Below are 16,230 nucleotides of genomic sequence, written 5' to 3'. Positions count from 1 at the left end.
TTCTGTTTCTTCTTTCATACCATCAAATCACTAGGACCATGAAGAAGTACACTCTCTCATAGTGCTGTGCTGGGAGTTACCTGTAAACTACACATGTTTTAGCTGTTGTGCATAGGGCTTTGATTGGTGATAAAAAGAGATTTTAGCAAACAAAATTAACAGTAATTTTTAAAAAGTTTCCAGTTGCCTTACAGTATTACTACTCTAAGCAGTATCTCTTGACCCCCAAAATATTTAACTCAAACAAGCGATGATTAGCTTGTTTATTTAGAGGAAACTTAATTTTCATAAAGAACAACCTTCATTTTTATCTTCACTTATACTCAGTGAAACTTGCCTCACTCGGCAAGGATGGAAATTAAAAATGGAACTGTAATGTTTTATTAATCCATTTTAAATTCTTGAGATTAATTAACTTAAGATGCCTCCAATTAATTGGAAAGATTTGAAACTTTTAATAAACTTTATAAAATAGGGCAGCAAGTACAGTTTATAAGAATATTTCCTATGATCTCACTCAAGAAATGCCTTTTCCAAGGGGGCACATATTATAATCAAACAACAATCCTCTAAAAATGAAATATGCCATTTTAAAAATGCTAAATATACAAATGATATATATGCAAATGTATGCACTTTGAAAAATTAAGAAATAATTATAACTTACATTTCTTTAATCAGATTATATGCCCAGCTAAATGAACATCTAGACAATGTTTCAAAGAGGACAAAGTGATATGTTGAGAAGAAACAGAAGGCCTCAGATAAAATTAGAAGCAAAGCAGAACAAATAACTGACATGCAAAGAGTATTTTAGGCATCCTGGTGTCTCAAAGGCACTTAGAAGATTGTGTTTTGCATACTTTACTGAATATCCAACCAATGTCAGGTTTCTTCTTCAAAACTCTCTTCTATCTTCCTGAGTAGAAAATAATACCCTGCAGGAAGCCTCCTACCCTACAGAGCTGAAGTATGGGAGAATGCTCAGAGATGTACTGTATGTTAACAGATCTCACCCAAACCTCCTTGTTCTGTTCAATTTCTGGATGGAGGTCTGTTCTGTATTCTTTAAAGTCTGGTGGGGCTGAAGAGGCAGCAGTCCTCCAAGGAACAGCAAGTGGTGGGGGAAAGCAATTACTTTCAATAATATTCTACAGCAAGAACTGAAATAAATCACCATTAGCATGATTGGCACTTGAAATACTGGGTTTGGGCCAGTTCAGTAGTGGTTTTTGATAGGAAGTCAAAATTCCAGATGCCGATGTAATTTCTGATAATGATAGGGATTTTGTGGCTATTGTGGACCCTTTTCAGTTGGGGTTCAGGCCCGGATATGGGTCAGAAACAGCATTGGTTGCGCTTTTTGATGATCTCTGGCGGGAGCAAGATGGAGGTAGTGTGTCCATCCTTGCTCCACTTGACCTCTTGGCAGCTTTCAATACATTTTGATCATTTACAACTCTTACTGATAAGAGTTCAGTGTTAGGCAGTTGTCAGCAAAAGTTACCAATCATTCAAGTGAACATGTACTGTAGTGCTCAGGAGCAGAACACACAGAAACATACCAGAACCAGCAAGTCTCTTTTCCCAGGCCAGGCCCATACAGGTAGTCTTGAATAGCCTTTAAATTTAGGAGGGCTGCATTGTCAATCTCATGACCAGAACCAATCCAAAGACTGAACTTACCTTTTTACCCTAGGTCAGTTTTTCTCTCTTGCTGGCTGGAGAATTCCGGGAGTTGAAATCCACATATCTTGAAGTTGCTAAGGTTGAGAAACACTGCCCTAGAAGATACCCATATCAGCTTTACTGGCTTACTACACAGGACAGTTACATATAGAAACAAGACATTCCATCTCTAGTTCTAGCCCTTCCTGTTACAGATGGCATGTGGTGCTTTTCTGAAGTTTGATGCTATTCTATAATTTTATTCCCTTTCATCTCTCCATTCTTTCCACTTGGTTTAGTCTTATTCATTTATAAAATTTATAAAGCTGCCTGACTCCATTGCAACTCTGGGCAGCATACAATGTTAAAATAATTCAAAAATACAAACAAAAGAACAGGCATCAACACCCCCCCACACACACAAACTGCCATATAACATAAGAGGGGACCACAACCATTCTAGATTTTGTGGTTTAATTATTTAATTATAAATGAGGTTTTATTATTGGAGCCTATGTATATTTGGTTTTTAAAATATTTTTAAAGCCATTTCAAATGTGTCTAATAGAAATTAAGGGCTTTAAAAATAAATAGGCATAATGTCTCCTTCTTCCTGATTTTAATCCTCCATTTGGGTCATTGGAAAATTCTTATTTTTGACCAAGAAAAGAACTAAAAAATTAGGGGAAAATTGTAAATGCTCTGCTGTAGATTATATCGCCCCAGACTCAACATGAGTTATTTAAAATCGCTTCAGTTGGTACTTTGTAGAATTGTTTCTTAGGAAATGGGGGAATTAATTCTTGCCCTTTTCATCCAATAATGGCAACCATGTGGCTGCCCTGGCCCACATGAAAGAATTTAAGCAACAGGGAAGTGTGTGGGTTGTCCTTGACCTGGGTTTAAATGTGGTGGTTTGCCATCAATTACATCTTCCAGAACTGTGAATCAGTTTAATGCATTTTCAGAAACAACCCACTGTTTCTGCAACAAAGAAGCTGTCATTAACAATTCAGGATTGTGAGATATTTCTTTTTAAGCAGACTTTTCAGTCAAATCTTGCTGAATAGATTCACATCACAACCAAGTTTCATTTAATACATTCATTTCCATTGGACAATGACTCCAAAAGTTGAAAGAGCATGTGCTGTATTTAACTTTGTAGGAACAAAGGAAAATTTCTCCAGGATTTTTTTTTTTCTAAAACTGCCAACACATACACACATACTTTTTAGTGCAAATTCTCCTCCAGCAACTTATAATACATATTTATAAGTAGTATAATAATGAAATGACATGTTTTTTATCTTTTTCAACACATCTACATTTGTGCTTTTGTTTAATTCTTATTGTCCAGGTACATATTAGGCCATCCCTCGCTGGACAGGAGTAGTTATAAGATCATTTCAAATGATTCAGTATGCCAGTCTGAATTCTAATTGTCACTGTAGAGATGTTCCCCAAGACAGCATATTTGCTTCTTTTCATTTCTTCTTTGAATGTGGAAATTACTACTCATGTCTAACGTGCAACTGAATTTATGCATCAAACCAAGACATGGCATATTTAAGAAGACATAATGGCTGGTTCATATTTAATGCTATGCCATAAATTATAATTTATAAACCACAATACAATAAACTAAAAACAAGCAAATCATGTTATGATTTAGTGTTCTCTCAGACCACTTTATATAATCTTGGTTGGTCTCAGGCAAAAAACTTCATTGCCCATTTATTTATTTATTTATTTACATATATTTATATTTCTCTTTTTTTAAATAAATGTTATTTTTTTTTTAAAAAAAGTTAAAATACATAAAAATCAACAAAAAGGAAAAAAAGCCATAGAAAAGAAAGAGTAGCTTCTGACTTTCCTTGGAACAGGTATAAATGTAGAATATGTTCACCTCTTACTCTAGTATCTAAAAGTTTACATAATAAAAATAGTTTTTAATCTAATATTGAAGAAAGTCTTAAAATCAATCTATTTCAATACATATGATTTGTACAAGATATTTCTATAACATCAATAATCAAATCCCAGAATCAAAATTGCATTTTTCTGAGTGTTAAGCAAAAACTCTAAGAGTGGTTTCCAATTAGAAACAAAGCTAGACAGTGCCCTGTCTTTGAGCAAAGTAGTCAGTTTCACCATCTTCGCCAATTCCATTAATTTCAATTCTTCAGCTGTAGGTATTTGTGAGTCCTTCCATTTCTACGCATATAAATGTCTCGCCGCAGTTATCATATAAAGGAATAAATTTCCATGTTGTCTTTCCATTTGTTTATCCATCATACCTAAAAGAAAGGTCTCTGGTTTCAATTGCAGGTCTAATTTCAAAATCTTTTGAATCAAAATACATATCATATTCCAATATTTCTTAGCCTTTTCACAAGTCCACCATAGGTGATAGAATGTACATTGACACTGATTACATTTCCAACAAACATTTGAAATTCTTTTATACATCTTTGACAATTTATCTGGTGTCAAATACCAACAGTACCTCATTTTATAAAAAAATTTTTTTAACATATAATTAAGAGTGAACTTTAAGCCTTTATTCCACATATTTTCCCACTGGTCTAACATTATGTTATATCCAAAGTTTTTTGCCCGTTTAAGCATACAATCTTTAACATAATCATCTTCCAGATTCATCTTTAACAAAAGTTTATACATTTTAGCAATAAGATGTTCATCATTAGTGCACAAAGCATATTCAAACTCAATTTTCTCAGTGGTAAATTCATAACTTCTTTTATCTATTTATGTATATTTATATTTCAAATTTAGTCACTGCCCATCTCACTCAAAGAGCGACTCTGGGCGGTTTACAATAAAAATGAGAATAAATACTAATTAAAATACAATAAAACAGTGTTCTTAAATAAAATGCATTTCAAGGAATAGATGGTAAATGAAAAGTTATTAGTCTATGGGAGCCACTTCAGGGTGCTAATCACCCCCAGGGTTGGTTACCCTTCCTCCCACCCCACCCGAGTTGGCAGAGCCAGGTCTTCATCCCTTTCCGGAAGGCTGGGAGAGTGGGGGGAGAGTGTTCCATAGGGTGGGGGCAATGGCAGAGAAGGCTGTCTTCCTAGGCCCCATCAGTCGACAGTTTACTTGAAATTGAGTTGCAGTATAATTTAAACCAACTGCCCAGCTTTTGCAGGATACCAAAAATAATTAATTGGAGAGGCATGGCTGTCTATCTTTATCCTCTGACTCACTCAAACTATGGGTGGGCCTTTACTAGGGCTCACTGTAACACCCTTCCATCCACATTGTTACAAGGCAATTGTTGTAGTTCCCTGTGGCTCATAATTTCTGCCCATTTGGCACACAAGAGGTAGAATTTATTACCCTTTTTTACCCTTTTGATACTCTCTTTTACCCTTTTGTATGATATTGAGCTCAAATCTTATTTCTCCCCTTTTAGCAGCAATCTATGGTCAATCAGGTATTTTCTATGTTGATTTTCTTTCTGATAAGGTCTATCACACAACATATAATGTTATGAAGTATTTAGCATCAGGGGTCCAGCAAGGGGTCAGTTGTGAGAAATTAGATGAATTGCTGTATACACTTATTTGTTGTTTAGCTCTTTTTTTTCTTTTGCTTTATTTGCTGGCTAAAGTCCATAATAACATTAAATTGGAAAAGTGTTGTCTCAGCTAATTTGAACTTGGAAATGCCAACATGCCTATGGACAGCTCATGTTATTTATTATTATTAATTTTATTTTTTCCATTTTCCTGCTCTTTACCTTTTTACATTTTTTTAAGAATGGGAAGCTGGCATGCTGCAAAGCAAAGCAGAAGTTTTTACCATCATCTTTAGTTTCAAGAATGCCTTTGGACTTAGCCTTCCTAAAAAATAAAATGGATAGCTGCACCCCAATACGTAATTGTGAAATATATCCTGCACATAAAAAGAAAAAAAGATTAAGGAAAGTACAATGTGTTCTTCATAAGAATTGGGAGGGGATAGCAGGTAGCATTCAGAAGGACTGATGCTTTGTAATTGCTTATATAAATATATATGACAGTACATATTTGCTTTGCAATATTTATATTAATATATTATAATTTATCTGTTGTGAATGGGCAAGCCTCTGCCTCCAGTAACTATTTTGCAAGAGCAAAATGATCTAAAAATTCCAGTGTAATAGCCAACCAAGATGTTTCTGTACCCCTCATTTTGTGTGATATCTGAATCCAGAATGCAGCCTATGTTTGGTTATTGAATAAAATGGACTGATTGCCATATGTATTTTGAAGCAAATTCATTCAGATACAGTTTTAATTCTATCTAGCAAGGTGCTTTTGTGATATTAAATATTGCTTTTCTTTCTTGAGGCTAGAGAAAATAACTGGATTTACATAGCATCCTAAATCATAATATGTTTTAGTTCTGGTTTAAAGTGATGTGTGAATACACCCATTGTGGCTTTTAGCAATATGCTTTTATTCAATGAATCATGGTTAAATCTGTTTTAGTGTAAGGTGTGAATACAGCTTAAACTCTTCTGAACACATTGGCTAAGTCAAAAATTTCCTGAACAGAAGAAAGCGTTGAGGATGCTGGTGTTAGCTGATTAAAAACAGCAGGCTGTCGGGTGCAGAAGTGTGTCAGCAGTTTGCAGAGCTGATAACCACAGCAGTGGCAATTCTCTTCAATGGAGCAAGTGCATTTCTTTCAGTTTTAAAACTTGGATCTCTTCATTTGTTCTCCAGCTGAATACCAGGAAATGACAGGTGGTGCTGATACTGTTTTGAATACTATCAGTCAGTATTCCTCCCACTTAACAAGAAAGAAAAAGTTAGTGTTGCAAGCTGTGCAGATAGAATTTTAGGGTCAGGATATTAAAGTACCCATTATATGAGTCAGGAACCGACTGTGCCTTTTTCATGTTCGATGGAACTAAAATGTTGCAAAAACTGAACAGATGGATTTACGCTGATTCATAGCCTATCAAATATTTATTATAGAAGTATTGTCTTTTTCTGGCTCATTTAAAAAAGCACGTCAGGAAGGAGGAAAAATGTTCAATTATTTCCTTTTTTAGAAACAAAAATGCAGTGCTCACATCAATGATAGGCTGTTGAAACAGCCATTTTAATCATTGTGGAAACTCCTCAGTTTTCCTATTCAAAACTCTATAGGTGAAAATCAGCACTCTGAATTGTACAGCAACCAATGCAGCACCTGCAACATTTGTGGTATATGTGAGAAGTGGCTTTTACCCACTAGCATTTGGGCTGTTACATTTTATACAAACTGCAGTTTCTGAGTAGACTTCAAAGGTCACCCATGTAATGTGCACTTTAGTACAGGCAGTCCCTGGGTTAAGAATGTCTGACTTACAGACAACTTGTACTTACAAATGGACTGCCATAAAGCCTTTGAGTTAAATACAATGGTTTGTAATAACAAACACACACACAACTTTGTAACACTCATGAAAACATTGCAGAGTTACAGCAGTTTGTCAGCTCGAGGAAGGAGAATGCCGTCTGCCATTTTATATACTATATACTAAGACAAACATTTGACTAACTGATGCTAAATAAGAACTGAATGTACCTGTTCTGACTTACCTACAAATTTGACTTAAAGACAGACTTAGGAACGGATCTTGTTTGTATCCCAGGGACTGCCTGTAATCTAATAAGGAGGTAATAAGAGTGTGAGTCACTGTAACCAGGGCCCCCTTCTCCAAAGACCACAAATGGCACACCAACCAAACCTGGACAAAGACCCCCATAGCAATATTCTTCGCTTGCCTATCCAGTAGTTGCTGCAAGTCTAGAAGGGCCCCCCTCCACATCCACACATTTGCTTTTTAACTGCTACTCCATCTAGAATAACCACTAGAGCGGGGCGGGGGCGGGGAGAGAAGCTTTTTAGGCAAATAACAATTTGGTTTTGCTGGGATTCCACTTCAGTATGTTTCTCCCAATCTAGATCCTTATAGCCTCTGGACATTGTCAGGACTTAGGGTTAGGGCCAGGACAGTGATGTGGTGAATGAACAATGTATGTTAATCATGGGTAGTTCATGTAGAGCAGATACTTGGAAACTTATGGCTCTCTTGATCATTTTGTATCTCAACGCACTGAGATTCCCTGTTCAGACTCTGGAACTCCTGATAACTTAACCCAACTTTTTAATGAATAACTACAAAAGAATTTCTTTAGTCCTGATGACTAGGCAGCAGAACGGTGTGTATAATTCAGTGATGGTTGTATGATTTTGCCGACATAATGGTGATGAAAATTAACTGCATCACCTCCACAGAGTAGGCATTTAGTGCTTTTGGATAATAGTCCATCTATATAATTTACACTGTCATCTCCCTATTTAATCATTCTCCTGGTCATTTAAAAACTAAGAGAATTTTTGGCTCTGCTCAGTGTGAGGAGGTAATCAGGTGTGATATTTTCAAGCAACCTGGGCATTTTCCCATTCTAGAAAGCCAGGGAGTTTAACAGAATTGGTTACTGAGGTGACAGGAAAATCTTGAAGAACCACTGGAAGGTGCTTTTGACCCATTAGTCTACTGAGATTGCCCATTCCTATAGATGCTCTGAACTGCAGTAAGTCAAAATCGCACCAGAAACTGAGAATCAGATTTGTATTTTCACATATGTCAACCAAGTCAGTAACAGGCATTGGAAATATGTATTGTGGAAAACAATAGATTTTACAGGATCGCATTCAAATGCCCTCTGTGAAAAAAACTACTGAAAGATCTTTTTTTTATTTCACTTGTCATCCAAAGCATTTTTTCATTTCAAACAACAGCAGTTTATGTCATGAAAAAACACTTTTCTAAGTAGAACTGCATCAGGAATTTGAATTTGCTTCTTGCTGTTACTTTACAATAAAACTAGGCTGCAGCTGTTGCCTGATTACTAGGTGATTTTGGAAGAGAATTTCAGTTAATGATATTTAGGAGATAGCTGGAGATAACATCCATCACTATTATCAACAGTTATCGATGTTAAGGGATAATTTTGCTTAGTTTTATAGAATGTATTTTTATTGGTCAATGACCAAAATAAAATTTCTGTCCTTCTGTCTATCATAATATATGCTATACTGGCATTTTACTGAAGAAGTTGGTGTTCCAAATAGGTATCTTTCAAAAGAAGAAATTTCACCCAATTTAGTTACAATGGTTTGGATTCATATATAATCATACTTAGAAAGGAAACACTGAAATCAATGAGACAAATTAATTGGACTAAGGCTATGTTCACACATTGTGCTAAACCATACTGTAATGTGGTTTATTTGATTTTGGATTAGCATGTTATATGAAGCCAGCTATTGTAAACTATGGCTTATGGATTATCACTGGCGGCCCCATGTATGGCCTTCAACCCCATTTTTGTGACTTACAAGAATTCTCCAATATTGTACTATCAACCTCTGGCAACAAATTGTCAAAACACAGCAGCATTATTTTCTGCCTTTTCAAAAATAAATGCCAAGTAAAATAGGTGTGTTAAGCCTGCCATATGTTTAACACATCTATACTTTTTAAAAACATCAAATCCAAAAAATGTAAAAAAAGGGGGGGTATATCCCACTCTTCTGACAGCCATCATGCCTTTTTGGAGGTAAAAAAATGGACTAGATTTCATTTTGCAATTGCAAGTGTTATGTCTATTGAAGGAGAAGGTTCATAAATTAGCATCCCAATCTCTACCTCCATTAGTTGAAAAAGACCCTCATCTGCAACTCTGGAACTGCTGTCAGACATCTGCTTAATTCAGACAATATGCTAAGCAAACTAGAACTATGCTTGCATATCAGCATATATCAAATAAACTACAACAGGAACCAAATCAATACAATATGGAAAACACAGTATGTGATTTTATGTGTTTTAATTCACTGTGATCTTTAATGTTCTTTTGCTCACCCACATTATTAGAAAAAAGCCTTATCTGAAAACACTACATTGCAAATAGCAAGCTGCAAGACTGCCCTTCACAGCTGGCTACCTTACATTCCAGACTGATGTAGACATAAAATCCTATCTTCACAAGGGAAAGATATCTCAGTTCCTCCTCCTATTCAGGGGACAGAAAGTTTAAAACCAAGGCAGAAATTGCTGGGCTGAGGAAAGAGGAAAAATATGATTCTTAGAGTCTCATATTAAAGTTTGGAATTTCCAGGAAAAAGGGATGTCCAGGAAAATTAAAGCAGAGAAACTTTAGCAAAGAGGCTTCAGGTACTGTTACTAGAAGAATAGGTTAACAGATGTAGGAAAGAATTTGCATAGTTATTTCTCTTTATTGTGTCTATTAATAAATACTCTGCTCAAGCTCAGTAACTGTGGGTATTTCAGGTTTTTAAATATATCTCAGATTTTATATGAGGAAATAATTTCTTTTTAGGATCTTTTGAGATTTGGAATAATAATTTTTAAAATCTGCTCCAATCTCTTTGCAATTAGTTTTTTTTTTAATTGTAGCAGGGAAGCACGTTCTTGTGGTCTACTTGGAGCACTGTATTTTCTACTGCACTGTAATTCCCTTTTCAAGTTGCCTTGTCCCCATTATTTGAAGAGATCTGTCTTAACTTTTTTCAACAGGGAATGTTGGCATTTTATCATCTCAAATTTAAAAGAGGTGCTACAGTTTATCTCTTCATTTAAAAAAAAATGAATATTGTGTATCTCTTGCAAGATTGGTCAATCCTCCAAGAAAGATCTGAATCTACCTCACAATGCTACCTCACAATGCTATACAGACCAAAAGTGACACCATAAGAACTGTTTCTCCCTGCTTCCTCCATTTTTTCCGTTTTAATCATCAAAAAGGCAGCAGAAGTCTGAGAACTCTGTCTCTCGTACACAAAGGGTAATGGAGTAGACACCAGTTGAGATGCCACCTAGAAAATAGATGACAGCAAGAGTCACCAAATTGCTACCCAAACAGGATGCAGGGCCAGAATATGAAGACCCAGAGGGCCTCTGGGAGAAGAGTTTTGAGACTCCAACCTTCTACCATACATGTTCAACCAGTTTCCACTATACCCCATAATAAAGATATCAACCAATGAAATGTATTTAAAGTAGTCAAAATGATTTTAATGTGTAATTCATATTTTGCAAAGTCTTGCAAAACTACTCTCTCCAAGCAGATTTACAATTTTCTAGTGAAAGATATGAAAATTCTCTGCCTGTGAAAATTAGCCCATTTGCTTACCATGCAGATAATCTATTTCGGACATCACAAAGGCATATGAAATTAATGAGTAGAAGCATAATAGCAGAGTAAATAGTTCATATCCAGCTATAAGTGACTACAGAGCAGCTCTTAACTGGAAGTTAATAAGACTATAGTAATTGCAAGAACTTGAAGCTGAAAGACTAAGGTACATTCATTTATTTCAATTAATTTCTTCCTTTCTTGTCCTCAAGGCACAGTAATGATTACAATTTATTGCAATATATTTGATTCTTATTTTAGATTAAAAGTGTGGGGAGGAACCTGCTCAAGGCCACATATCATACAGCAAGTTGAGTCTTGGCTTTTCTGAGCACAGTATATTTATAAACAGAATCATCCATAGTGGTGGTCAAATAAGGGCAAATGATGAGAGCAACTTTGTGCCTTTATAACCCCACCTCCATCCCTTTTGTATGATTCCAGTTTGGGAGATTTACAAGGCATCTTATTCATACAATGTGGATGACATTTCTCTAAATTATCACTGAAATTACATTTGTAAGTGATCCAAGAGAAAGAAAGTGTGTTTGTGGACCCTTCTGCTGCTTAAAAAACAATTATTGTGCATCAGACTTGCACACTACTTGGAAGTAAGTCACATTATTCAACAGAACTTATTCCAAAAAATCTTTACACTTTACAGATTAATTAATATATAAATGTAATAGTTTTTGGTTCTTTTGAACAGGATACAAACATCCCAAAGAACAATTTATCTAGACACTGCTGATTCAAATTAAATCTTCTCCCATAACTAAAGGCAAATCTATTTGTTAATGTGAGGTGTAACTATAGAATTACAGTGGGCTAAATCCAAATTAAAATATTCTTAGATTAATTTGGTTAGATTTACATAGCATGCAAAGTTTGGGTTTAACGGTAGGTAATTAAGCCATTTGGTTGATACCTCACAATATGCCATAAACCATTATGCACTAGCTCATGCAATTCAGGGTGCTAGTACTCCCCTTTAAAGTCCTGAATGGCATGGGACCAGGTCATTTGCGGGACCTCTCCTTGTGGATATCTGCCCATCCCACCAGTTTAGATAGATGGGCTGCTCCGGATCCCTTCTCTTAAATGTTGTCTTCTAGTGGGACCTTGGAGGTGTGCCTTCTCTGTAACTGCCCTGACCCTTTTATTGCTGTTTTGTTGTAAGTTACCTAGGATTATTGCATATAAGATAGGCAGCCATATAAGTTTTAAAATAAATAAATAAATAAAAATTTTAACGCCATAATTATATAGTGAACCATAAGCCATCTGGCTGGGTGACTTTGGGCCAGTCACTCTCTCTCAGCTCAACCCATCTCACAGGATTGTTGTGGAGAAAGTAGGAGCCAGGAGTATTAGGTATGTTTGCCGCCTTGAGTTGACTAAAATATATTAAAAAAGGTGGGATAAAAATGTAATAATAGTAGTGTCTGTTAACATTATCATTGTGTCATGCAAATATTGTCATGGGCTAAATGTTTTTTTTTCCTACAGCACAGGTCAAGTGATGGTAGCAATAGAGTTATTTCTGGAAAGGAGATGAAAAAAAATTCTGCTATTGATCTTTGTGTTCACTGGTAAGTGGGGAAGGCAGTTCTTTTTGCTAGGAAGGAAGAAATGTAATTTCTTGGCAGCCCATTTTTAAATCAATGATTTAACAAGTATTCTTCTTTTTCAATAGCCACAGGCAAACTACTGATATTAGCTAATATGGTTTTACCTCTTGGGATGGAGAACAGCCAGCTGCAGAACAAAGGAACAGACAGTCCCCTAGGTATGAACTTTCAAGTTGCGAACTTCCACTGATACAAACAAGATGGACCCGGAAGTCAGAGCTGGAAGTTGGGAGAAGGCGCGCCACAAACTAACCCTTTCCCACCATCTCCTGATTTCCAATTCCAACTTCCGGTCCTGACTTCTCGCATGGCCAGTTCTGTTTGGTGTGTGGTGACTGCAAATTGCAGACTGCAAATGTCTGCAATTAAGCACAAGAGTGCTGATGGGGAGGGGGGTAGAATGAAGAAACAGCAATCTATTATGATTGTCATGAAGATGGAGATATTGAAGAAAACAGAGAGGGGGAGAAGATGGTGAATGTGGCACGTTCCTATTGCATGAAACATTCCACAGTTGGAACGATCATTAAGAACAAAGACAAGATCATGGAACATATCAAAAGTTCAGCACCTATGCAATCCACAATAATAAGCAAGAGGAGAGGAAAAGTGATAGAAGAGATGGAGGTGCTGCTTGGCACGTGGATTGAAGACCAGCATCAGAGGCATGTGCCACTTAGCCTAATGCTGATCCAGGAGAAGGCTAAGAGCTTATTCCATGACTTACAACAGAAGGCTGGTGAAGGTGCTGCTGAAGAGGTGTTTGCTGCAAGCCATGGGTGGTTCCACTGCTTTAAGGCTTGTATGAATCTTCATAATGTGAAAGTCAGTGGCGAGGCAGCAAATGCAGATGAGGCTGCAGCCAAGGAGTTCCTGGAAACCTTCAAGGAGATCATCGAGTAAGATGGTTATTTGCCCCAGCAAATATTCAATGTAGATGAAACGGGGCTTTATTGGAAGAAAATGCCAGACAGAACGTACATCAGCAAGGAGAAGACCATGCCAGGCTTCAAAGCTGTGAAGGATAGGCTAACTGTGCTGCTAGGTGGCAACACTTCTGGTGACCTGAGCTTAAACCACTGCTAGTCTACAACTCTGAAAACCCACTCTGGTTTTTCTACCATTTCATCCCAGAAGTGGAGAGGTACTGCTGTGTGAAAAAGATTGACTTTAAAATTCTGCTTGTGTTGGATAATGCCCCAGCTCATCCACCTTACCTGGATGATTTCCATCCAAATGTGAAGGTTGTGTATCTGACTCCCAACACCACCTCCCTCCTGCAGCCAATGGACCATGGAATGATAGCAACCTTAAAAAATACTATCTTCGGTGCATGTTTAGGCAGGCAGTCCAGGCAACTGAAGCAGACTCCCAGATGACCTTGCACCAGTTTTGGAAGTTGTACAACATCTACAAGGCCATCAAGAACATTGATGCAGACTGGCACAAGATTACCCCTGCGAACATGAACAGGGTGTGGAAACATCTGTGCTCTCAGTTCATTCATGACTCTCGTGGGCTTGAGGTGGCAGAAAGGGAGTCGCAGGCTGTTATCAGCAACTTGGTTCCCCTCAGCAAGGAGCTTCAACTTGACCTGGAGGAGCAGGACTTTCATGAGCTGCTAGCTGCACAGACAGAGGACCTCTCCAGTGAAGACCTCATGGAGTTGGAGGAGCAGCAAAAACAAGAGGAAGAGATTGAACCATTGAAGCGGTTCCAGACCAAGCTGATGCCAGAGGGATTCAGCTTAATTGAGAAAGCGCTATCATGGTTTGAGATGCAGGACCCTAATGTGGACTGCTTCACCAAGGTGTCTGCAGCTGTCCATGATGCAATCCAGTGCTACAGTGTCATTTATGAGAAGACCAACACTCAAAATTCACTGGACTGCTTCTTCAGGAAGGTGGAAAAAAGTGCTGTTTCAGTTACAGAGGACAAGCCTAGGCCATCTCCGCAAGCGCCTACACCATCACCACAAGTGCCTACGCCATCACTGCAAGCACCCATGCCATCACAAGTGCCTACATTGATGCTGCCGCTTATGTAAGGTATGAACTGTGCATATTTTTATGCTTGTTGGACTTGCAAACAAAACGGACTTATGAACAGCCTCTCAGAATGTAAGTAGGGGACTCTCTAATGCAGGAAGAACTGTGGTCTGACTAGACCTTCACCTTCTATTCTAATGGATCACAAACTCTTATTGTCCATACAATTTATAGCATCTATGCAGCATGTTTACCACTTATAAATTCATAGTGCTGAACTTTTGCCTTTATTCTTCTGACAGTAAAAAAAGAACTTTTGAAAACAATAGGATTTCCCATTGTAAGAATGAATCTCAGTGGTCTAACTACTAGAAATGATGTACCACTGTTCTTGCATTTTATGAGTTTTCTAGTGACTAGAAGGAACAGGTGGGGACAGATCATCCTGGAAAAAATCTATCTATACAGTCGCTAACAGTGAACACAAACTTGATGGCACATAATCAGGTGACTGGGTTCCAGTAATAACCAATTCAGTAAACCCAACTAGTAAGATAGCATCTTTTATAAGTCAGTTAGATTCAATGGAAGCAAAAGAAAAAAATATTTATGTTTTATGCTCAGTGTAGTATCGATTGGCTTAGTATGATACTAACTCATGGTTCATCTCTTAATGTGTGGTGTGAACCTGACCAAGTGTCTTATTCAACAAATCATGGTTTAGTATTAATAACTAGTTTGACAGCTTCTAAAACGATATCCTGCTTAAACAGAGTTTACTGAATAAACCTGAATTTGCTAGATTCACAAACCACCTTAAGCAAAAATCAAATCATATTATGGACTAGCACAATGTGTGAATCACACTGCATACTCACAAAGGCTCCTCATCCTACAAGATATGAAGGCTATGCAGCGCTTTAATTCAAAGCGAAAAAGGTGTTTCAAAGCACGTAGGATCTGCCTGCAGCTCCTCAAACCGAATGTGCCTTTTCCGGGGTTTGCGCTGCAGCTGCAGAAGACAGTCCCACGATCTTGGGGAAAGAAGCAGATGCCTTAAAGAACGGCAAGCTGGTGCTACCTGGGCGAGAGAGCCCCCACCCATTTCAAAGCACGTTTCTCCTTTCAAATCCCTACAAGTTACTCTTTCTTTTCTTCATTATCGCTAATCCAGGTTAAACATCCTGCTTGAAGTTTCCCAGTTCCCCATCGGCTGCTCGCATTCCCCCCCCCCCCCCGATTCAATCCACCCTCCTTTCTCTTTCCTTTCCCTGCCTTTCGGGTTCATTAATTTGCCAGCTGCACTCGAAGGAAATTTGGCTGACTCGCTTTTGAAGTGTCACCTCAGGCACCTAATTTTCTCTCGCCTCTCCCTTCGCGAGTCATATCTATAATCTCGGTAGCAGCCAGGTTCTTCCTGCCTGTTATTTTGGCACACGCATTTCCACAGTTGAGAGACGTTTTAAAAAAATCATCCTCGCAGTCGGGGAGGATATGCCGGGACCGCTAGGTCCGTTGGAGTGGGGAGCTCGAGCTCCTTCCTCCCCGACGAGCGCGCTGGAGGGCCGCCGCCGCCGCCACTCAGCTTCAGGCCGGCGGCCGCTTTGGGTTCGCGCCCCCGCCTCTCTCTTCAGCCTCGCGGCTCGTCAGTCTCGCGTTCTCCTTCCAGGGAACTCATCCTCGTCTCCTCCCCCTCCCCCGCAGCGGAAG

The sequence above is a fragment of the Python bivittatus genome, unplaced genomic scaffold (genome assembly GCF_059951505.1).
Source record: "Python bivittatus isolate LINGU-HERP-01145 unplaced genomic scaffold, Pbiv_v1 ctg000020_np1212, whole genome shotgun sequence".
NCBI lineage: Eukaryota > Metazoa > Chordata > Lepidosauria > Squamata > Pythonidae > Python > Python bivittatus.
The sequence above is the reverse complement of the archived record's forward strand: the minus strand, read 5'-3'. Positions refer to the sequence as shown.